Here is a 23828-nt window from a genome sequence, read left to right as displayed (position 1 = left end):
TCAACCAGCACTTGCGTAACAAAATCACAAACTGCATTGAAATACATCGTTTACCTTTGAAGATCTTGCTCTGGTTGCAATCCCAAGGATCATTGTTACACAATGAATGGTCTTTTGTTTGGTTAAATCCATTTTTTATAGCCTAACACAAAACATTTTGTGAACGCTTATCTCGTTGAATTTCGTGTCATTAAATTTTCGACCTAACATCCAACGTAAATAGACAGACTTTCCCTGACTTTATCCAGTCATGTTTGGTTTCCTTGCAATCAACTGTTTGTAACACAACCAAACCTGATGGGTCATTTTGCGGGATGTATTGACCCGGAAAAAACGATTGGAAGACAACAATTGACGAGCCCATTGTGCAACAATTATATGACCACTGTCTCGTTGATTGACTGTATCTTAACCCAATGACCACTGATCGTCTTGAAATCTAGCTGGGGCGATAGCCAATGAGCAGAGGTAAACGGCAACATCCCATGGTTCTTTGTTGTAAGACAAAACTTTCCATTGAGGACCGTTCTTTCGCCATTGCCAATTCAACCATGAAGGAGCAAAGCTTATTACGCACAGCAGTATTTCGGTGACTTCCATCTTCAGCTGTTTATTTATCCAGCATCATGGCAAATAAGTCAAAGAAAGCTAATTCTAAGACTAGATATACAAATGTAGAAACAATTTTAGAGGAAATTGATTGTGGAAGTGAGACAGATCTGCTTTTTGAAGACTCCATTAGCTCCCATAGCTTTGATTCTGAAACAGGCATATTTTTTGAACGGACAGGGCATTGGTTTTGGACTGGTAAGTTGCTCTCATGCTAATGCCGTTGTTTGAAATTAATATATAATATTACTTGTGATTGTTTTTAAATTTTATTTGCAATAAATAAAGATGTAATGAAATGGGTAAGGTACACATTAGCTAGTCATTGTGAGTGAGGGTCTGTTTGTTTCTATGAGAACGACCATAGTCTATGCCTATGTCTGTGTATATATATATATATATATATATATATAAATAAATAAATAAATAAATAAAAACGGTATGGTGTAGAATGTAAACCCATACATCTCAACACAGCCAGCATGCTTCCTCCAATCAGTCTACATTAGAGGGAGCATGGTCTTCCAGCTGCTGCTCCACCCCCACATGAAATAGCCTATTTGAGGCAGGCCCACAACAATGGCCAAAGAGAAATGGAACAGCACTTTATGTTCCCTGTACATATATATATAATATGTTTTATTCCTGTTGATACAGGGCTCATATGTGAAACTATTCTAACTGAAAATTATTCCACAGTGGCACTGACTCCGACTAGAAAGCCCTTCCTCTCACAGAAAGCCATCAGAGAGCAGCTCATCAAGGAGCTTGCTAGCTACAGCACCACTGCACCAAGCCCTGTCCCTTCTGCTCCTGCCACAAGTGTTCATCATGGATGTGCCCAAGGGCCAAAAGGGCAAAATAAAAAAACATATGTTTATTTTCATTGTTTTATCTAAACCAGATCTATTGTGTTATATTCTCCTACATTCAATTCACATTTACACAAACTTCAGAGTGTTTTCTTTCAAATGGTACCAAGAATATGCATATCCATGGTTCTGTGCCTGAGCTACAGGCTGTTAGATTTGGGTATGCCTTCAGGTGGAAATTGCACAAAGTAGGGTGGTAGCTCTTAAGAGTCGCAGAGATACGCTTCCCCTGGCTCAGGCCACCCCCCCCCAAAAACACACAACCATATGTTGATTGATTAATTGGAGGCAGCTTGTGTCAATTAAAAACATTTCTTAGGATTTTCTACCTGAAACGCCTGTGGATAATGCTGTAAATAAAAAAAGAAAAGCAAAGTGCCTCAAAAGCACGGCACCAATTAGAGATCGACACGGTTATTTGAATATGCGAACAGATGTTAGTATTCGATGACTTGAGTTAGATTTTTTGGGGGGCCTATTTTAATAATGAAAAAGCAGTCTACATGACATTTTTCTTTTGATAGATAGATAGCGTCAAGTTGACGCCTACTCAGTCAAGGTTCTTAATTTTTTTATTATTCTACATTGTAGGAGACATAACATATGGAATCATGTAGTAACTAAAAAAAAGTTAAGAATCTAAAATAAATTTTTATTTGTTAATGTAGCCACCCTTTGCACGCTCTTCAAATTTTATTTGTCACATGCGCCAAATACAACACCTTAGTGAACTGCTTACTTACAAGCCCTTCAACAACGCAGTTAAGAAAAAGTAAAAAATTATGAAAAGTGCAGCAGTAAAATAACAGTAGCGAGGCTATATAGAAGGGTTAATGTGCAGGGGCACAGGTTAGTCAACATAATATGTACATGTAGGTAGAGCTAAAATGACTGCGCATACATAGTGAGTAGTCGCAGCATAAGGGGGGGGGGGGCAATGCAAATATTCTGGGTAGCCATTTGATTAGATGTTCGGGAGTCTTATGTCTTGGGGATGGAAGCTGTTGAGAAGCCTCTTGGACATGGCACTCCAGTACCGCTTGCCCTGCATTAGAGAGAAGTTTATGACTAGGTGGCTGATGTCTGCCTTCCTCTGACACCGCCTGGTATAGAGGTCCTGGATGGCAGGAAGCTTGGCCCCAGTGATGCACTGGGCCGTGCACACTACCTCTAGTAGCTTGCTGTCGGAGGCCGAGCAGTTGCCATACCAGGCAGTGCTGCAACCAGTCAGGATGCTCTCGATAGCGCAGCTGTAGAACCTTAAGAGGATCTCAAGACCCATGTCAAATCTTTTCAGTCTCCTAAGGGGGAATAGGCGGTGTCATGTGCTCTTCACAACTGTCTTGGTGTGTTTGGACCATGATATTTTGTTGGTGATGTGGACCCCAAAGAACTTGAAGCTCTCAACCTGCTCCACTACAGGCCCGTCGATGAGAATCAGAACGTGCTCGGCCCTCATTTTCCTGTAGTCCACGATCATCTCCTCAGTCTTGATCACATCGCGGAAGAGGTGGTCCTGGCACCACACTACCAGGTGGCTGACCTCTTCCCTATAGTCCATCGTTGTTAGTCATCAGGCCTACCACCGTTGTGTCATCTGCAAACAAATGGTGTTAGAGTCGTGCTTGCCAACACAGTCATGAGTGAACAGGGAGTACAGGAGGGGACTAAGCACGCACCCAAGGGCCTCCCCCATGTTGAGGATCAGCATGGCAGATGTGTTGTTGCCTACCCTTACCACCTGGGGACGGCCTGTCAGGAAGTCCAAGATTCAGTTGCAGAGGGAGGTGTTCAGTCCCAGGGTCCATAGCAATGAGCTGAGGGCACTATGGTGTTGAAAGCTGAGCTGTAGTCAATGAATAGCATTCTCACATAGGTGTTCCTTTTGACCAGGTGGGAAAGGGCTGTGTGGAGTGCAATAGAGATTGCATCATCTGTGGACCTGTTGGGTTGGTATAAAAATTGGAGTGGGTCTAGGGTTGCGGGATGATGGTGTTGATGTGAGCCATGAAAAGCCTTTCAAAGCACTTCATGGCTACAGACGCGAGTGCTATGGTTCTGTAGTCATTGAGGCAGGTTGCCTTCGTGTTCTTGTGCACAGGGACTACGGTGGTCTGCTTGAACCATGTAGGTATTACAAACTCGTCCAGGGACAGGTTGAAAATGTCAGTGAAGACACTTGCCAGTTGGTCAGCGCATGCTTGGATTACACGTCCTGGTCATCCATCTGGCCCTGCGGCCTTGCGAATGTTGACCTGTTTATAAAGGACTTACTCACATTGGTTACAGCGAGGGTGATCAGTCCGGGACAGCTGGTGCTCTCATGCAATCAGTGTTCCTTGCATTGAAGCATGTATAGAAGTCGTTTAGCTCCTCTGGTAAGCTTGTATCACTGGGCATCTCGCAGCTGGGCTTCACTTTGTAGTACATACTCTGCATGCCCTGCCACATCTAACAAGCATCAGAGCCAGTTTAGTAGGATTCAATCTTAGTCCTGTATTTCAGCTTTGCCTGTTTGATGGTTTGTCTGAGGGCAAAGCGGGATTTCTTATATGCGTTCGGGTTAGCGTCCCGTTCCTTGAAAACTCCCACCTTTTAGCTCTGTGTGGATGTTGCCTGTAATCCATGGCTTCTGGTTGGGGCATCTACCTACGGTCACTGTGGGGACAACGTTTTTGATGAAGCCGGTGACTGATGTGATCTACTCCTCAATGCCATCAGAAACCCCGGGAACATATTCCAGTTTTTGCTGGAACAGCAAAAAACAGTCCTGTGGCTTAGCATCTGTCCACTTCCATATTGAGCAAATCACTGGTACTTCCTGCTTTACTTTGGATTGTAAACTTTGAATTGTAAGGATTGTATAATTATGGTCAGATTTGTCAAAATGAGGGCGAGAGAGCTCTTTACCCATCTGTGTGTGTGGCATGAAGGTGGTCTAGCGTTTTAAATTTCCCTGTTATGGCTGCATCCCTTTGTTCTCAATTTCCACCTGAAGACATACCCTAATCTAACTGCCTGTAGCTCAGCCCCAGAGGAAAGGATATGCATATTCTTGGTATCATTTGAATGGAAACATTCTGAAGTTTGTGGAAATGTTAATTGAATGTAGGAGAATATAACACAGATCTGGTAGAAGAAAAGAGAAAGAGCATACGTTCTGTTTTTTATTGTTGTAGTATCATCTTTCACATGTACTAGAATAGCCACAGTCAGATAGGATGCTGGAGATAATTTTGATGGATAACACAAGAGGGCCACTGTAGGTATGCAAAGGTTCAGACTGAACTTCAGGAATGGGTGAGCTACATTACATTTAGCATGAAGTCACCCAGGTGTCCCACACAAGTTGCCCAAAAGTACCCAAGTGGCTGAATTGGTGAAATTACCTATAACTATATACAGCAGTGCAAATAACTATATACAACATATCAAAAAGCAATTCTAACACACACACAAGGTTTTTAAAAAATATTAGAAAAAAATAAATAGACAGTAAACCCTTTGGAAGTCCTCGTCACAATATTTTTCTGCCTGTGCCATGTCCCATAGCAGTCTCTTGCATTTCATGCGACACAGAACACAACGACGCTTCCATGCTGTGCCCTTTTGGCCCTGAGGCACAGTCATGCCTGCAGTAATGAACACCACTGGGGGCAGAGGTAGAGCGGGCAGCTTGGCACCGGGGGCTCCCAGTCGGAGTCGCTATCACTGTGAAAGAAAACATACAAATATTTTTTTAATTGTATGAGCCTTTTATCATCACATAAAATAAACATATGTATTGTATAGAGCAGAGGGAACAGTCACTAAGGTGAAGTGCTGTTCCATTCAACTCCGGCCATTATTGTGGGCCCGCCCTCTCCTGAACAGCACCCAATGGCTATTTCATATGGAAATGGAGGAGTAGCAGGCGCAGTGGCCATGTGTGTTTGCTGTTCTACTCCATTTGAATAAATAAAAAAATCTGACATGGGGAATATACACATACATTTAATTGCAATTTTTTAATATAATATTATTATTATTATTATTATTATATTTCATTAAACGGCATTAGCACTTACCCATCCAGAAGCACGTCCTGTCCTTGCAGAAACAGCTCCTCAGTTCGTTTGAATCATAACACCACTAGATTCCTCAAACAAAACAAAAATCTGTCTCACTTTCACTTGAGACTCCACTTTTCCTGATTTATTCACCATGATATCTTCAATGAAATCGTTGAAACTACAACTTTCCGAAATACAGCTGTGCGTAAAAAGCCTTACAGCAACTACTCTGATCATCAAGGCGAGAATGGAGTTCCTTGCGCGTGCGATTACAAACAAGGAATTGTGGTCCAACCCAAAACCATTACATATTGGCGTTTACCTCAGCTCATTGGCTATCTACCCAGCTAGATTTCAAGAAGATCAGTGGTCATTGGGCAGAAATATAGTCAATGAAGCTTCGCTAAAATTGGTGCGTAAGAGTCATTGCTCGTTGTCTTCAAAATCAGTTCACTTTGGTCAATACTCCCCGCAAAAATAAATAATGACGTTTGGCTGTGTTGCAAACATCCAGAGGAATGCACTGAAACCAACCGTGACTAGATAAACGATTGTTTACGGTGTGTAATCACGAATGCTCTGTAAAAAATTGATAGAGATGGAATTCACGGCACAAACGGGTTCCAAAATGTTTAGATTTAGTTTATGAAAATAGATTTTATCAAAAAACTGCACTTCATTTGATCACTGGGACTCTCAGGAAGAGAAATAAGAGCAAGATATCAGAATGCAAGTCATAATTTTACCTTCAGATGAGAATGTGTAAAAACTGTCATGGCAGAAAATGTTTTTGTTGATTGCTCTTCTCAAACAAAAGCATGGTATTTGTAATAGCTATTTTAAAATTGGAAAACGCAGTTTGATTACCAAGATTCTAATCTTTTGAAGGGTGTAAGACACTTGCATTTTTAAGAATGTTTAATGTTACGAAGTTGTATTTTTAGTTGTCACTCTGAAATTTCCCCTGATGTTGAGGGGATCGCAGCCATATTAAAGTCCCCAGCCACTAGGAGCACTGCCTCTGGATGAGCATTTTCTCATTTGCTTTATACAGCTCATTGAGTGCGGTCTTCGCACCACCATCGGTTTGTCGTGGTAAATGGATAGCCATGAAAAATATAGATTAACTCTTTTGGGATAGGGGGCAGCATTTTCACTTTTGGATGAATAGCGTGCCCAAAGTCAACTGCCTCTGTCCCAGATGCTAATATGCATATTGTTAGTAGTATTTGATAGAAAACACTGAAGTTTCTAAAAAACTGTTTGAATGATGTCTGCGAGTATAACAGAACTCATATGGCAGGCGAAAACGTGAGAAAAATCCAACCCGGAAGTGGGACGTCTGAGGTTTGTAGTTTTTCAAAGCTTGGCCTACCGAATACAGTTGGATATGGATAATGTTGTACTTCCTACAGCTTCCACTAGATGTCAAGCCTTCAGAACCGGGTTTGAGGATTCTACTATAAAGGAGGGGCTCATGAGACCTCTTTGAGTCAGTGGTCTGGCAGAGAGCCTTGGTCTCATGACGCGCGCCCCCGACAGATGTACTTCTCGTTCAGACAAAGGAATTCTCCGGTTGGAACATTGATGTTTTATGTTAAAAACATCCTAACGATTGATTCCATACATCGTTTGACATGTTTCTAAAGGACTGTAACGGAACTTTTTGAGTTTCTGGATGAAGTGCATGCGCCTCATGAAGATGGATTCCTGGGCTGAAGACGCTAAGAACATGTGGCTATTTGGACATAAATGGAACAAATCAGTCATTTATTGTCGAACTGGGATTCCTGGGAGTGCCTTCTGATGATCAAAGGTAAGTGAATATTTAGTGTTATTTCTAATGGAATGACTGAGCGAGAACCTGACCCAACCCTTCTTCCCCCCCTGATTGAGCAGAGCCCTGTCCTATGAAAACCCAAATCTCACATTTTACAAGCTAAAGTGACATTTCATCCCATCACGAATAATTTCATATTCAAACATTTAAATTGAACAATTCCATGTGAATACAATAACTGTGTAGACTTTCCACTGTAGAGTTGTGTCATCTTATCATTGATGAGAATCTCAGATGACAACTGAACTGACATCATATTCATTAAGTACCACCGCATATGTTCAATTGGTCGGATTACCAGATTATTGTTCATTTCCCCCCCACCTTCTGATGTTCCCAGAATCTCTGTTAACCAAGGGTTTGCAAATGTAACATCAGTAGGGTAGAGAGGAAAAGGGGGGGGTGGAAGAGGTATTTATCATAAACCTACCCCCAGGCCAACGGCATGACAGAGCCAACAAATAAAAACTATCCTGCTAGTAGAAAAAACCTGGATAAAAATAAAATAGCCAAAGTGATATGTATGGCCGGTCTGCAACGAACTTGGAACATTGTATAAAATCTTCTGGACCCCTCAAGTTACCTGCACCAGTGAGCTGGGGACAGACACAGCTGTTGGCTATTTGCGCAAAGGATAAGAAATCTGTGTTCGACTTGGGCAGGAGCTCACCGGAGTAGAGCACTGACAAATCAATGTTCTACTGCTTTTGCACCTGTTCCTCCTATAGAATATTAGCTCAAACATATTGTGGAGCGTCTGCACTTAAATATAAAAACCGCACCAGCACCCAAAATGAGTAAAGAAACCCATTTCAGTACTGCAAAGAAAGTAAATCAGGCGGGCCTATTTTATGACGTTTCCACTGGATCAGAGCATGACATTTTTCCCTTTCACGCCGAGTGGTTATCAAAAAGGGAGAGAGCGAGAAATATTTTTCATATCATTGAGAATGACCGTTCCTCAATGTGATGTAAAAAACAGACTTAAATGTGCTTGCTGTTTGAGGTGAAGAAAACATTACTTTGAGAAGCTTCGAAGGTCATTAGTGGAGGTGTTTTAAACCAAATCAGAAATACTATATCAGATCCAAATGGGAACATTTACAGTGCCTTGCGAAAGTATTCGGCCCCCTTGAACTTTGCGAACTTTTGCCACATTTCAGGCTTCAAACATAAAGATATAAAACTGTATTTTTTGGTGAAGAATCAACAACAAGTGGGACACAATCATGAAGTGGAACGACATTTATTGGATATTTCAAACTTTAACGAATCAAAAACTGAAAAATTGGCCGTGCTAAATTATTCAGCCCCCTTAAGTTACTACTTTGTAGCGCCACCTTTTGCTGCGATTACAGCTGTAAGTCGCTTGGGGTATGTCTCAGTTTTGCACATCGAGAGACTGAAATGTTTTCCCATTCCTCCTTGCAAAACAGCTCGAGCTCAGTGAGGTTGGATGGAGAGCATTTGTGAACAGCAGTTTTCAGTTCTTTCCACAGATTCTCGATTGGATTCAGGTCTGGACTTTGACTTGGCCATTCTAACACCTGGATATGTTTATTTTTGAACCATTCCATTGTAGATTTTGCTTTATGTTTTGGATCATTGTCTTGTTGGAAGACAAATCTCTGTCCCAGTCTCAGGTCTTTTGCAGACTCCATCAGGTTCTCTTCCAGAATGGTCCTGTATTTGGCTCCATCCATCTTCCCATCAATTTTAACCATCTTCCCTGTCCCTGCTGAAGAAAAGCAGGCCCAAACCATGATGCTGCCACCACCATGTTTGACAGTAGGTATGGTGTGTTCTGGGTGATGAGCTCTGTTGCTTTTACGCCAAACATAACGTTTTGCATTGTTGCCAAAAAGTTCAATTTTGGTTTCATCTGACCAGAGCACCTTCTTCCACATGTTTGGTGTGTCTCCCAGGTGGCTTGTGGCAAACTTTAAACGACACTTTTTATGGATATCTTTAAGAAATGGCTTTCTTGCCACTCTTCCATAAAGGCCAGATTTGTGCAAAATACGACTGATTGTTGTCCTATGGACAGAGTCTCCCACCTCGGCTGTAGATCTCTGCAGTTCATCCAGAGTGATCATGGGCCTCTTGGCTGCATCGCTGATCAGTCTTCTCCTTGTATGAGCTGAAAGTTTAGAGGGACGGCCAGGTCTTGGTAGATTTGCAGTGGTCTGATACTCCTTCCATTTCAATATTATCGCTTGCACAGTGCTCCTTGGGATGTTTAAAGCTTTTTGTATCCAAATCCGGCTTTAAACTTCACAACAGTATCTCGGACCTGCCTGGTGTGTTCCTAGTTCTTCATGATGCTCTCTGCGCTTTTAACGGACCTCTGAGACTATCACAGTGCAGGTGCATTTATACGGAGACTTAAATACAATCCACCTGTGTGTAATCATCATCATTAGTCATTTAGGTCAACATTGGATCATTCAGAGATCCTCACTGAACTTCTGGAGAGAGTTTGCTGCACTGAAAGTAAAGGGGCTGAATAATTTTGCACGCCCAATTTTTCAGTTTGATTTGTTAAAAAAGTTTGAAATATCCAATAAATGTCGTTCCACTTCATGATTGTGTCCCACTTGTTGATTCTTCACAAAAAAATACAGTTTTATATCTTTGTTTGAAGCCTGAAATGTGGCAAAAGGTCGCAAAGTTCAAGGGGGCCGAATACTTTCGCAAGGCACTGTATATGTATGTGTTATATATATCCTTGTGATCTTAAATTTTGCGCACAATATTTTATAGTACTTTCGAACCTTTAACAAATGGCAAATGTATCTTGAATAAATTAGAAAATATACAAAGTGGCCACAGGGAGTATGCAAAATGAAAAAGTAAAAAAGAGTCGTCTTCGACTGGCAGCTGTAGTGTTACTGGCGTCGGGAGAAGGGCGGGTGGGCTGTGTGAGGTTTAACAGCATGTGAATTTCACGAGCAGGACTGCCGCTTGACAAAGCGGTCTATTGCGGCAGTCCCGTAAATGAGGGACGTCTGTCTCCTCAGTGCTAACTGGGTACTAAATAAAATGAACTCTGAACAGCGTGCAAACAATGTGATTTTAGAAAAAAATGTAAATGTTACTTGACACATGCCACCCTTGAGTGTTCCATGATAATCTACCTGCTGAATTACCGTTAAAGTGATATCAGCCGAAGAAATCCTCACTAAGTTTGTAAGTACAGTCTCCAGTAGTAAAGGTCTGAGTCTGAAAGAAACTTGGCATTGAAGAAAGCACTGGCGAAATCAATGGGATCTCGCGTTTGATACACACTTTGAATAAGCACATGATCAAACAAAGCTTTGGATGTCCATGATGACTCGAGTGACATTTGATTACAAAAGTACCAATGTTTGTATCGGGTCACTTTGAAAATATGAAGAAAACCTTGAAGCATACCATCCCTAAAGCACCCAGCGCTTCACACCGTTTGAGTGACGAAAGATCTGTGCTGGCAGTTGAATCCCACCCCCAGATCAAATCAAATGTTTTGTCACATGCACCAAAAACAACAGGAGTAGACCTTACCATGTAAGGCTTACTTACAAGCCCTTAGTAAATATTTTCTTAACCAACATTAACCAAGTAAACAGAAAGTAACAAAACAATAATGAGGCTGTATACAGGGGGTACCGGTACCGAGTCAATGTCCATGGGTACAGGTTTGTCAAAGGGGGGGGGGGGTGCAAATAATCCAGGTAGGCATTTGAGTAACTGTTCAGCAGTCTTACAGCTGGGGGGGTGGCAAGCTATTAAAGAGCCTTCCGGACCGACTTGAAACCCCGGTGCCGCTTGCCGTGCAGTAGCTGTTCTCTCCGTCTATGACTAGGGTGGCTGGAGTCTGACAATTTTTAGGGCCTGCCTGGTATAGAAGGTCCTGGATGGCCCCAGCATTGTACTGGGCTATATGCACTACCCTCTATTGCGGCGGGATGCCGACCAGTTGCCATACCAGGCGGAGATGCAACCAGTCAAGATAATCTTAATGGTCCAGCTATAGAACTTTGGAGCTTGAATAAATTTGTCATGGTTCCTTAGTTCCTCAGAGGGGGAAAAGTTGGTGTCATGCGCTCTTCACAACAGTCTTGCTGTGTTTGGACCATGATAGTTTGTTGGTGATGTGTACATCAAGGAACTTGAAGCGCTCAACCTGCTCCACTACAGCCCTGTCAATGAGAATTGGGGCGTGCTCGGCCCTCCTTGTCCTGTAGTCCACGATTATCTCCTTTGTCTTGATCACGTTGAGAGGTTGTCGTCCTAGTAACACTGCCAGGTTTCTGACTCCCTCCCTATAGGCTGTCTCATTGTTGTTCATTATCAGGCCTACCACTGTTGTCGTCAGCAAGGATCCAGGTCCTCACCGGCAACAACGTTGCCTATTGGCACAAACCCAACATCGTTGGACCAGACAGGACCGGCAAAAAGCGCTCTTCAATGGCGAGTTGCAGTTTAGTCTCACTGAATTTGTGTTTATCGCCGAAGAAATTAGCATTACACCGAGGTCTGTACTCTGGAGCGGGATCAATTTGTAGGTGGAGGGTCCATCATGGTCTGGGGCAGTGTGTCACAGCATCATCGGACTGAGCTTTTTATTGCAGGCAATCTCAACACTGAGTTACAAGGAAGACATTCTCCTCCCTCATGTGGTACCCTTCCTGCAGGTTCATCCTGACATGACCTTCCAGCATGGCAATGCCACCAGCCATACTGCTCGTTCAGTACGTGATTTCCTGCAAGACAGGAATGTCAGTGTTCTGCCATGGCCAACGAAGAGCCCGGGTCTCAATCCCATTGAGCACTTCTGGGACCTGTTGGATCGGAGGGTGAGGGCTAGGGCCATTCCCCCCCCAGAAATGTCTGGGAACTTGCAGGTGCCATGGTGGAAGAGTGGGGTAACATCTCGCAGCAAGGACTGGCAAATCTGGTGCAGTCCATGAGGAGATGCACTGCAGTACTTCATGCAGCTGGTGGCCACACCATATACTGACTTACTTTTGATTTTGTTCAGGGAGACATTTTTCCATTTCTGTTAGTCACATGTCTGTGGAACTTGTTCAGTTTATGTCTCAGTTGTTGAATCTTGTTAGGTTCATACAAATATTTACACAAGTTTGCTGAAAATAAAACGCAGTTGACAGTGAGGACGATTATTTTTTGAGTGAGTTTACTTTGCAAGTCCTGCCACGTCCGACGAGCGTAGTCCTGTATTTACGTTTTGCCTGTGATGGTTTGTCTGAGGGCAAAACAGCATTTCTTATAAGTGTTTGAGTTAGAGTCCGGCTCCTTGAACGCTCTCCCCTTTAGCTCAGTGTGGATTTTGACTGTAATCCATTGCTTCTGGTTGGGGTATGTACGTACGGTCACTGTGGGCTCGACGTCATCAATGCACATATTGATGAAGCCGTTGACTGATATGGCATTTAGGAATATACCACAGCATGAATCCCGGAACATATTCCAGTCAGTGCAAGCAAAAGAATCATGTAACTTAGCATCTGCGGCATCTGGCCACTTCCGTATTGAAAGAGTCACTGGTACTTCCTGATTTGGTGTTAGTTCTGGCTAATTACAACAACTATTTTTTCTCTCAACAAAAAACACTTATCTCCATATCCATTACGATACTCAATTTGTCCGAGTCCTCAGCACACCCCTAGGAAGCTAACCCAGTCTGTATTTTTCCCTCAAGGTGCCCACCGGTTGTTATGGTAAACACCCCACCAGTCTGTAGCAAATAATACTCATGAGTTCATAGAGTTACGTGTTCTGGTCTTTCTTATTGGTCAGTGAAATTAGTATTTTAGTGTTGTGAACACTATTATAGTGTACATTGGCAGTCAGTGCCTTTTAGGATAAGGGAGGACTTTTGTTTTTGAATATGGCGTGATTACAGCATATTGGATGACTGTCATTCATATTACATTCACCTAACCTTTGAAACAACGATATTTTGGTCTATTACATGATACAAAAAAAAGTTCCCTATAACCAATATGGTTGCTACAACCTAGCCTACGAATGAATGTTTACAAAGTAGGTGCCCAGTTGAGAGAATTTAGAAATCAAGGGGACTGACAGTGACGCACTCAATACCGCCTTGAACACTCTTGTCTGTATCTAACTTATTTAGGGTGTATTCATAAGCCCAAAAGTTTTAAACCAGAGTTTGTATTGGACAAATTAAAGTATGTTACTCCCTGTTCCGATACGTTTTTCAACAAAGTCGCTGAGACGAATGAACCTTGATCTCTGCAAACACAGTTCACTTTCATAGCAGCCACATACAAACATCATGATCATTTGCTCAGGTATAATTCCTTCTCACATCGAGGCACCCTCTTCCTCTCACCTTTTCCCTTTGCTTGTGGACCTTAGTGCACAATACAACAGCTGTCTGTGACCAGGTGAAAAACCTTTCCAAGTCAAACTTTCACACATGCTACATCGTTGTCACCATATTAGCTAACGTCATAGTCAACATAGCTAGCTTCTAGAACTAATGTGTTAATAAACGCAATACATCATGCAGTACAGTGAACAGCAAGCAGTTTAGCAGTTACACCGGCAGGCCCCTCACCACATGTTATGCACTGCAGTGCTAGCTAGCTGTAACTTATGATTTCAGATTAATTAATTAGATTAATTCATTAGATTAATTCTCGGATCCTTTCAGCTCTGATAGATTGGAAGACATCCTACGGAGCTTGTCATAATTACTGTCTAAGTCTAAGGAAGGGGGTGAGAACCACGAGCCTCCTAGGTTTTGTATTGTACTCAATGAACACAGAAGAGGACGGAAAACTAGCTGTCCTCCAGCTACACCATGGTGATGCCTCAACAGCAGTCTGTTGGGTTACTGACATTTATTGCAAAACAGTGTGTTTTAATCAATTTGGTGACTTGAATATATTTCGTAACATTTTATCTTTAAAGTATCACTTTGTTTTACTATTTTTTATAAAATTCCCTGAGAAAGATGGTCCTACCCTTCTCTGGTACCTTCCTGAAGTGCCTCCACTGACAGATCAGAATTAAACTTTACCATTATGACTAGAGGTCGGCCGATTAATTAGGGACGATTTCAAGTTCATAACAATTGGAAATTAGTATTTTTGGGCACTGTTTTTTCTTCTTTTTCTAGTGATACCCCATCCCGTGAACTGGACCGTTGTCATCTGACACTAATTAGCATAACGCAACGGACATAAATATTCCTAGAAAATATTCCTATTCATGAAAATCACAAGTGAAATATATTGGAACACAGTTTAGCCTTTTGTTAATCACCCTGTCATCTCAGATTTTAAAAATATGCTTTACAGCCAAAGCTAGACAAGCATTTGTGTAAGTTTATCGATAGCCTAGCATAGCATTATGCCTTGCTAGCAGCAGGCAACCTTGTCACGAAAATTAGAAAAGCAATCAAATTAAATCGTTTACCTTTGATGAACTTTGATTTTTTTCACTCACAAGACTCCAGGTAGATAGCCAAAGTTCATTTTTCCCCCAAATATTATTTTTGTAGGTAAAATAGCTCTGTTTGTTCTTCACGTTTGACTGAGAAATCACCAAAAAATATTCCAAATTAGCTCCATAATATCGACAGAAGCATGGCAAACGTTGTTTATAATCAATCCTCAAGGTGTTTTTCAAATATCTATTCCATAATATATCAACCGGGACAATTGGTTTCTCAGTAGAAGCGATTGGAAAAATGGCTACCTAATGGTATTTTACGCGAGAATTTCTCCGGGAGCATCAGGTGACCACTTGAGCAATGAAGCCGCCTACGGGTATTCTTCAACATAAATGTTTAAAACTACTTCACAATGCTGTAGACACCTTGGGAAATACGTAGAAAGTGTAATCTGGTTGTTAGGGCATTGACAGCTCAATAGGGACGCATCGGAACGCAGGGCTTTCAAAAGATGAGTCACTTCTGGATTGGATTTTTCTCAGTTTTGTTATACTCAGACAATAATTTTACAGTTTTTGGAAACTTGAGTGTTTTCTATCCTAAGCTGTCAATTATATACATATTCTAGCATCTTGTCCTGACAAAATATCCCGTTTAATTTGGGAATGTTATTTTTCCAACAATGAAAATACTGCCGCCTAGTACTAACAGGTTAAGAACACATCATTTTCAATGATGGCCTGGGAACGAGGCAGAAAGATAGATTTTTACCTTGTCAGCCCGGGGGATCCAATCTTGCAACCTTACAGTTAACTAGTCCAACGCTCTAACCACCTGCCTCACGAGGAGCCTGCCTGTTACGCGAATGCAATAAGCCAAGGTAAGTTGCTAGCTAGCATTAAACTTATCTTATAAAAAAAAACAATCAACGACTGTCGTTGCTCCAATGTGTATTTAACCATAAACATCAATGCCTTTCTTAAAATCAATACACAAGTACATATTTTTAAACCTGCATATTTAGCTGAAAGAAATCCAGATTAGCAGGCAATATTAATTAACCAGGTGAAATTGCACGCAGAGTCAGGGTATACGCAACAATTTGAGCAGCCTGGCTCTTTGCGAACTAATTTCCCAGAATTTTACGTAATTATGACATAACATATAAGGTTGTGCAATGTAACAGGAATATTTAGACTCGTGGATGCCACCTGTTAGATAAAGTACAGAATGGAATAAACGTTTTGTTTTCGAGGTGGTAGTTTCCGGTTTTGACCTAAGTCTCGTATTTCTGTGTGTTTATTATAGATAAGTCTATGATTTGATATTTGATTGAGCAGTCTGACTGAGGGCTGGTAGGCAGCAGCAGGCTCGTAAGAGTCAAAGGGAGATAGTCGACACGTTATAATTCCGGTAATAACTTGCGGCTGAACTTGAAAGGGTTTCGTTATTTTACCATCCATGTCCTCCGTAGAGAATGTATTGAGCTACTTCAAATAAGATCTGTGTTTCGTGCAGGCCTGAAGCGCCTCGGCGTTTTGATACCCGTGTATATCTCACTAGGATAAGGTAATGCTAGTCAAAATATTTTCATAAATCCACTCTACATTTTTTTTTTTATCTTTGCTTATATTTAGCCAATATTGATCAGAGTTACCTTGTACTATGGATATCTACACAGTTATAAAATTGGCAAGGTGGTGTAGGCCTACACGAAACAGACCTTAAAGTGAATCTAAAAATATCCTATGGAATAAATGAATGAAGGAACCGCTTTTCAGATTTTGCTAGGTGTCATGGGAATTATGACTCGCACTTTGGTAGTCAATTCTTACCATGTCCATTATTAAAATAGGATTTCCTACATATAGAAATTAAAGTTTTTGTTTTCAACATTCATCACAGGGAACAGTTGAGAGTATTTGTCTCCTAAGCAGACTCTTAAGTATCATTGTCACTTCAGTGTGTGTGCGTTTTACAGATGGCAGAGAAAAGCAGAGCACCAGTGTGGGACAACTACATGGAATTGGCACCAGGGAAAGCAAGGCGTCTTATTTGTGATAAAGATGTAAGCATGGGGTCAGCAACGGCTAAATCAAAAAAATACCACCTGTGGAATCACCTTAAGAACACCCATCCGAAAGCCCATATGTATTATATTCAGTTAAAATAAAAGTGGTCATTGTCCATTCAGTATTGTTGCAATTGTCATTATTACAAAATATATATACACACACACTTAAATTGGCTGATTAATCGGTATCGGCTTTTTTTTGTCCTCCAATAAATCGGTGTTGAAAAATCGTAATCGGTCGACCTCTAATTATGACTGTTTATAATAAGGCACCATTTCACTCAATACAAAAGTAGTGCTGGTTGATCGCACTGAGACATAAAAAATAAGATAATAATCATCACCTTTCTGCCTTTTCGTCTATGGAAATGTAATGGCATAACGTGCTTGATGTCATTCCGAATAATCGAAAAAGGTCGGACAGAAGAAAAATCGAACAGTAAAAACATTACTATGAGTAAACACGACTCTAATTCAGTCAGAGAGCTAAGTCCCTGCCCTCGTTCGATTATTTGAGTAGCTAGTAGACACTCTAAAAGTGAGAAAAGTAACCAACATTCAAACAAACCAAGTAGATAACGTTAGCCGGCTAGCAGCATTGTTCGGCTGGCAGAACATTCGAAACAAGAGCCGATGTAACGTTAGCTAGCTGGCTACGTTTCTTGAGGCCAGACAGACATTCCTGAGTCGAGGAACAGGAGATAACACAATACTGTACTGACAAACCGGCGAGTAACTAACGTTACCTAGTTGTAAAGTCAGCCATTTAAACACCATGCCACCATGGCTTGCTATCATTTCCCCTACATCATAGGTACTGAATGTGTGTAGCTACCTTTTTGTTGTGCGAACCGCTGCCCCCTTGCACCACTCAGCAGCGCCGATAACTTCAATCAAATGCGAGCAGAGACACACTTTCTTCATACAGCAATTAACGGGAAGTGCACTCTTTGGAATATTGCTTTGACAGCTACAATTGCAGTCAAGCGTTGGCCAAAGTAAAATGGCAACCGTTGGGGGTGTTTCCGTTTTGAAGACCTGAAAGAGAAGAGGGGTGGGGTTTAGAATGCAATAGGGACGGCACTTCAAGCTAAGCACGCCCATTAGACCTTATCAGTGTCCGATCCGTGCCCAGAAAAAAGGGAAAGAAGGCGTGATTTAGGCGTGGTCAGGAACAGGAAAGGGGTTGGGCAAATTTAAGGGAGGCAAACTTCCATGCCTTTTGTGAAAAAAAAGGTAAGCGGTGAGCTAGCTAGCAATCTTTGTGAGATAATGGAGGGGTTGAAAGGAAATTTAAATTATTGCATTTTCAGTGTTAATTTAGCCATTTAGATTAATACGTATTTATGTTTCTAAATTCATGAATGGGATAACGATTAAGCATGTTTTTTATGTATGTTAATTTTGACATACAACTAAATGGAATGTTAGCTAGCTTATTCTAAGGGTTGAAGAATTGTTTCTGACCAAAATGCACATGAATGATGCCGCGCTCAGGTTCAGATGCTAGTCAGAACTAGAAAACTCTGTCAGTTCCAACTTGCTAACTGGTTAAATGCGACACGTGTATAACTACATCCAGTTAGCAAGTTGTGGTTTCCCGACGAGCACCTGAACGCGACATTAAAGGATGCAGTCTTTGAGGGGGCAATAATAAAGCATTGTATTCGTTTGTCGGCCATTTACAGAAAAATTGAACTAGGTGATAGCAATAGAAAGAGGACCTCTGCATTAATAAGCAGCTCAATTTCACAATTTTATAATGCAACCATTCAGTGTAAAATAAAATTTAAAAACTGACAATTGGACATCGATTAAGAAATTCTGGTTTAATGTAGTCAATATTATCACCTTATCATTTGTCTACAGGTTATAGGAATGACTGTTACGACACTGAAAAGTTTAGAGTTATTGTGAAGCCAGGCTTTTTTAAACCTCCCCTCCCCCATTTCTCATCTCTCCACTGTGATGACAGATGTGAGCAGTATGGCACAAAATGGCTGCCAAGAATAATCAAAATGGCTGCTACAGACTGTGAATATGAGGTGTAATTACTGCATAGTACTTAAATAGTTTTGAAAAAAATTGTATGTATTTACATAAATGTCTACATATGCTACCCTGGAAAATAATATCTTAAATGAAACCAAGGAATGAGGAGAACCTTGATCCTACCACAGGCAACCAAGTGCTTGCTGCCTGGAAGGTTGTTAGAAATTGATACAAAATGAACGTTTCTGAAATCTAATGTTGATGTCCCCAAATAAAAACAGTCTCTCTATACATCCGGGTTGCTCCCACAATTTTCAATTGACTTAAGGTTGCTTTCAAATCAACTCGGAAAATCGGAAAACTCGGAGCTCATTTGTCTACTAGTTTCCATGTCGGGCATTTCAGAGTTTCAGAGTTCCGAGTTGTCTTGAAAGCGGCACGGTCTGTATGTAATATAACATCAGTTTGGCATAGAAACTATGTCACTGCTTTATACGCTTGAATAAAATGCAAAATAGTAGCTAGCAAAATGAAGATCACGGAGGTAATTTTAATGACTGCGTTTCACAAGTAACTAGTTTGAGTCAAGTTCCTCACCAAAACCACTTAACGTTTTGCCTGCAAACTTTGGTTTCGAATCGCAACGTTCTCGTGTCTGCCTCGTTATTTATTGGGAGAGTTCCATACAACCTTTTAAAGCCAGAAAAGTAGAAATCAGATTTTTACAAATTAAAGACGGGCCTGATGGACACAGAAAATGTTTAGGTAGACTTTCCAAATGTCGGCAAAACACACTAGACAAGGGGGGATAATTTTGTTTCGGTAAAATTAAATATTCAAGAAATGTCGGTGACAATATTGATAGCCGAATAACCATCATATGATAGTAAACTTGGAGTCACGCGATGACGTGTGGAGCTCCCTTTACAACTCAGGAAATCATGCAGTTTATTAGGCTACAGATTAAATCAATTATGAACTTTACAGGGTGGTGAAAATTCAAGGAGATAGATGAGCTTGATGCTGCTTTCCAATACATATCGAGGGTCTTATTGTGGTGACATGATCATCAATGCTTGGCTTTGACACAAATGTAATCTCATGTAGGCTGTACATGCACTCTACACAGCAGCGCGAAAATAACAGTACCAATACCAGAGTGGGCACACTGGCTACAAAACGCTTTATTTTTTACCCGAGAAACCATCAGTAGAATTGAAAATGCAATGGAAACCCATTTAACTTGTATTCTTTATTAAGTACATGGGATTAACTGCAAAATGTATTTGTATGTGCGCTACGTGATCACGCACAGCCTGCAACAAGTCAGTTAGATGGAGACCTCTCTGGTGGTCATATTGTTTTTATGTGGAGTTTAGAATATCCGCATGAAAATTTGTCGCCAATTCGAAGGAAAGCTATTTTTTTTTTATTAGAAAGGAGCAACGCTCATCACCGTGCTCGTTCACCACCCTGTGAATTTCGTAATTTATTTAAACTATAGCCTAAAACTGCATGCTTTCCTGCGTCGTAATGGAAGGACCACACACCACATTATCGCTTGACTCGAAGTTTACTTCGATATGGTGGTTATTATATCAATATTTTTAGCATAAAGACGTTTCCACCGCCATTTCTCGCATAATACGTTTTACTGACAGAAAGATCCCACCATGAAGAAAGAAAAAATTATCTGTCCGCATTCATAATTGAACTCCCTTTTCCTATCATAGATGTCATGTCTTAAAAATATATATTGTATGACTAGTCGCATAAAAACTGTCCGGAAAAGTGGTTAATGGCGAGGGTCGGTTTTACGAGACTTAATAAAAATATGGAGATTTTGTAAAACAATTAATAAATAAACGTCCGTAGAGAAGTTTGGAAGGTGAGCAAGATGAAATGTTGAAGAAGACCGAACACTGCAGTGGGAGGGGTTATTGACAGGTGTTAAATGGGGATGGAATATACTGACATAAAAATACAAATTAGAATGTGAATAGAGCAGATTTGGAAATGGAAAATTAACCCAATTTGGAGACATAGCCCTTGTTCACGAGGTCAACCTGGCCCTGCAACCTACATTCAGAATCCTATTCACTCATCTTTCCATATAAGGTTTGTTTTTTGGAAGATGAGTTTGTTTATAGGCAGTTCTGTAGGCAGTTCCACTATTTGCATAAAATACTAATTGAACCCCGGGTTTTAAACAAGGCATAAACCATTGGGTCTAATCAGTGTTCCAGATACAGTAAATGGAGCTGACAAGATTAAAATGTTTCCCTGTTGTTATTTCCCTGTTGCACAACATTAATGATGCATTCATAACATCTCGTAAATTCGAAAATATCAGCATATGACTGGGAAAAATCCACTTGAACGCCCCTCAAACTGGTAATTACTAGTGGGAAACTTGTCTATCATCTCTGAGCTCTGAATTCTCCCACATGTGGGGTGGCAGGTAGCCTAGTGGTTAGAGTGTTGGACTAGTAACTGGTTGCAAGATCGAATCCCAGAGCTGACAATGTAAAAATCTGCTGTTCTGCCCCTAAATAAGGCAGTTAACTGTTCCTAGGCCGTCATTGAAAATAAGAATTTGTTCTTAACTGACTTGCCTAGTTAAATAAAGGGGAAAACAACAATTTGTTTGCAAGTGTAACTGGTGTAAAACGGCTAGTTAGTTAGTGGTGCGCACTAGTAGTGTTTCAATTGGGTAGCTTTTGGGGAGCAATACAGTAGGTAAATGTTTGTGGGATGCAGTTGTTCGAGCCCAGGTTGGGGAAAGAGGGAAGGAAGCAATACTGTTACATTGTGGTAAAAAAAGAGAGTTAAACTCTGATCGCTATTCGTGGTGAATAAAGTAACACTACCTAATACTTCAATGCATTTTTCCACAAAAGGTGGGTAAAACCCTTGTGCAAAATAAAAATATATTATGTAAATGGTGTTTATTTGCATTTACCCTCCACTACACTGTTTGTGACTATGATAGCTGTACTTTTAGGTTATGGTTGACGCAGCTTGTTTGCCATTAGCCAATTGGTGTTCTCAACAAGTTCAAAGTATCTCTCCTTCCAGAGAGACATCAGGGACCGTAACATACTGTTTCACAGAATCATGGCTCTCTCGGGATATACTGTCCCAGTCCATACAGCCAGCTGGGTTCTCAGTACATTGCACAGGCAGGAATAAAGAACTCTCTGGGAAGAAAGACAGTATTTCATTATTAACTACTCATAGTCTGACCAAGAATAATAGATGGCTGCATTCACACAAAGCTGAAAGCGTGAACCAGCGCACTTAACCGTGGCAAGATGACTGGGAATATGGTCGAATACAGTGTAGTCACTCCCTTCGTAAGGCAATCAAACAGCGAAAACGTCAGTACAGACAAGATTTATGTGGCAAGGTTTACAGACAATCACTAATTACAAAAGGAAAACCAACCAGGACACCAACGTCTTGCTCCCGGACAAGCTAAACACCTTAAACAATTTGAAGGCTATGCTACCAAATACTAATTGAGTGTATGTAAACTTCTGACCCACTGGGAATGTGATGAAAGAAATAAAAGTTTAAATAAATAATTCTCTCTACTATTATTCTGACATTTCACATTCTTAACATAAAGTGGTGATCCTAACTGACCTAAAACAGGGAATTTTTACAAGGATTAAATGTCAGGAATTGTGAAAAACTGAGTATAAATGTACTTGGCTAAGGTGTATGTAAACTTCCGACTTCAACTGTATTCAATCTCTCCCTATCCCAGTCTGCTGTCCACCATTGTTCCTGTACCCAAGAAAGTAAAGGTAACTGAACTAAATGACTCTGCAACTGGGTCCTGGACTTCCTGACGGGCCGCTCCCAGGTGGTGAAGGTAGGAAACAACACCTCCACTTCGCTGATCTTCAACACAGGGGACCCACAAGGGTGCGTGCTCAGCCCCCCCCCTGTACTCTGTTCACTCATGACTGCGTGGCCACACACACCTCCAACTCAATCACCAAGTTTGCAGACGACACAACAGTAGTAGGCCCATTACCAACAATGAACTGCACCGCCCGCAACCACAGGGCTCTCTAGAGGGTGGTGCGGTCTGCCCAACGCATTACCGGGGGTACACTGCCTGCCCTTCAAGGCACCTACAGTACCCGATGTCACAGGAAGGCCAAAAAGATCATCAAGGACATCAACCATCCAAGTCACGGCCTGTTCCCCCCGCTATCATCCAGAAGGCGAGGTCAGTACAGGTGCATCAAACCTGGGACCGAAAAACAGCTTCTATCTCAAGGCCATCAAACTGTTAAATAGCCTTCACTAGCCAGCTACCACCCAGTTACTCAACCCTGCACCTTAGAGGCTGCTGCCCTATATCCATAGACGTGAATTACTGAATTACTAGCCACTTTAATAATGGAACACTCATCACTTGAATTATGTTTACATACTGATTTACTCATCTCATATGTATATATTGTATTCTATTCTACTGTCTTTTAGTCAATGCTACCACGGCATTGCTCGTCCTAATATTTATATATTTCTTAATTCCATTATTTGACTTTTGGATTTGTGTATTGTTGTAAATTATTAGATACTACTGCACTGTTGGAGCTAGGAACATAAGCATTTGGCTTCACCCGCAATAACATCTGCTGCTAAATATGTGTATGTGATCAATAAAATGTGATTTGGTGTGAATGCACACAACTCGTTGCTCCCAGTTTACAAGTAGTTTTTAAAAAGTTCCCCACCTGTTATGAACACAGCATTACGTATCTGATTCAACTCACCAACTAATCACCAAGCCATTGATTAATTGAATCAGGTGTTTCCGACTTGATAAAAATAAATTGCTTACCCTAGGTACTATTGAAGGTAGGCTCAACCAAGAATATTCCCATCTATGAAACAGACCTGGGACGATAAACCGAAAATGATCGACACCGACCAC

At 41.1% G+C, this 23828-nt stretch overlaps 1 protein-coding gene across 3 annotated transcripts in view; it reads right to left on the bottom strand.

The window, feature by feature from the left end:
• The window catches only part of LOC135527919 (coiled-coil domain-containing protein 71-like), a 28315-nt gene extending 10412 nt beyond the window's left edge, over positions 1-17903 (bottom strand). The window contains exons 1-3 of one of the 3 annotated variants that reach the window (XM_064956579.1): positions 17715-17903; positions 5549-5620; positions 4983-5192 (exon numbers count right to left, since the gene is read on the bottom strand). The gene's annotated coding sequence lies outside the window, so the exon portion shown is untranslated. The remainder of the gene's footprint in view (positions 1-4982; positions 5193-5548; positions 5621-17714) is intronic. The other 2 variants (XM_064956580.1, XM_064956578.1) reach the window with 2 other exon arrangements.
• Between the last annotated feature and the right edge of the window lie 5925 nt (positions 17904-23828).

The sequence above is a fragment of the Oncorhynchus masou genome, chromosome 33 (genome assembly GCF_036934945.1).
Source record: "Oncorhynchus masou masou isolate Uvic2021 chromosome 33, UVic_Omas_1.1, whole genome shotgun sequence".
NCBI lineage: Eukaryota > Metazoa > Chordata > Actinopteri > Salmoniformes > Salmonidae > Oncorhynchus > Oncorhynchus masou.
The sequence above is the reverse complement of the archived record's forward strand: the minus strand, read 5'-3'. Positions and strand labels throughout refer to the sequence as shown.